Raw genomic sequence first — 1794 nt, forward strand, 5'->3', positions numbered from 1 at the left:
TGTGACGGATTTTTTACTTATTTAATACTGTCATAAATCAGTGGAAATCCGTCACAATATTGGTCTAATTTTTTTTAAATAAATTAACTAGTGTTAATTAATTACAGTTTCTGATGGATATTAATTAATTGTTTTATATATTTAAAATCCATCGGAATTTTTTAGAATCTCTGTTTTAATTTTATTCTTTTTTCAGAAGCTATTATTAAAAGTTAAAATCCGTGGGAAATTTTTTAAGAATTTTTTTCTTCCAAGAAAATATATTTTTACAGAAAATAAAGAAAGGAATTTAAAATCTCCGAAGGATTTCCGGTCGCATTTAATTTTTTTAATAAAAAATTATAATCTGTCGGAATTTATTTTAAAAAAATATTTTTTTATTTTTCAGCCAAAAAATATATTTTTAAAGAAAATAAAAAAGAAAACGGATTAGTTTTTTATGTTTTTTATTTAAAAATTAAAATTTGTCGGAAATATTTATGGAATTTATTTATCAAAAAAATACATTTTAAAGAAAATAAAGAAAGGAAATTAAAATTTCCGATGGAATTTATTTTTTTTAAATAAAAAGTTATAATCCGTCAGAATTTATTGGGCTTTATTCAGTTCAATTGAAATTTAACTGGTATTATTGGGCTTTATTAAATGGTACTACTAGACTTTAATGAATCTATTGGGCTTCAATGGATCTTAGTGGACTTTAATGGATCCATCAGGATTTATTCGGTTCAATTGGGCTTTTACATCAGCAGGTTGGTCATGGAGGTAAGCTGAGCTGTTAATGCAGTATATGCATCTACATCATGTATCCCAACAGTCTTTTTCTGTGATTGAGCACGAGGGTCTGCCCAATGCCCATTGTTGGCTGAGATCTTTTCTAGGATTTCATATCCTTCATTATAGGTCATGGCTGTAAAGGCTCCGCCCACAGTCGCATCGAGCATTTGTTTTGCCATGGGATTTAACCCATTGTAAAACGTCTCGAGTTGAATACAATACGGAATGCCATGGTGTGGGCATTTCCTTAACAGCTCTTTGAACCTTTCCCACGCGTCAGGAACAACCTCATCGTCCATTTGTTTAAAAAGACAAATCTCATTTCTGGACTTAGCGTTCCTTGTTGGTGGGAAATATTTTCGCAAAAATTTTTCCGCCATGTTACTCCATGACGGCACAGAACCCAGAGTTAACAAGTTAAACCATGCTTTTGCCCGATCCCTCAAGAAAAATGGAAACAAAGTGAGTCTTAGAGCGTCATTTGACACTCCCGGAATCAGAAAGGCATCAGTGATTTCCATACAAGATTTTAAGTGCGAATGTGGGTCCTCCGAAGGTAATCCGGCAAATTGGCCATTTGTTTGCAACATGTGAAACATTATCGGTTTTAGTTCGAAATGGAGAGCGGTCATATGTAGTCTAAATATCCCGGAATTTAATTGCTCAAAATTCGGAATAGCATAATCCATGATCCTCCCATTTTTTGAATTTGCCAAATTAATGATGTTCGGAGTTTGTGCTCTTTGGTGCTCATTAGGTTCTGATTCTGTGTCCAAGTTATTATCATTACCATTATGTGGATATCCTTGTTGAAAGTTCGGGAATGGCGAAATTGGTTCAAAACCCGGCGGTTGGTTTTCCAAATGCGGTATTTCCGAAATAATTGGGGGAGGTAACGCCATATTTGGAGGGAGTAGAGCAAAAAATGCTCTTTGAGCCCTCCTCCTATGGTGAAACGTTCTCTCAATATCGGGATCAAATTCGAAAAATTCCCCGCGTTGTGACCGTGGCATATAC

At 34.0% G+C, this 1794-nt stretch overlaps 1 non-coding gene across 1 annotated transcript; it reads left to right on the forward strand.

The window, feature by feature from the left end:
• The first annotated feature begins 1002 nt into the window (after positions 1-1002).
• LOC112501331 lies at positions 1003-1109 on the forward strand. The gene has a single exon (XR_003067464.1). It is a non-coding gene; the product is annotated as a small nucleolar RNA R71 (small nucleolar RNA).
• The last annotated feature ends 685 nt before the right edge of the window (positions 1110-1794 follow it).

This window comes from Cynara cardunculus, assembly GCF_001531365.2.
Source record: "Cynara cardunculus var. scolymus isolate 2C chromosome LG 17, CcrdV1, whole genome shotgun sequence".
Classification (NCBI taxonomy): Eukaryota; Viridiplantae; Streptophyta; class Magnoliopsida; order Asterales; family Asteraceae; genus Cynara; species Cynara cardunculus.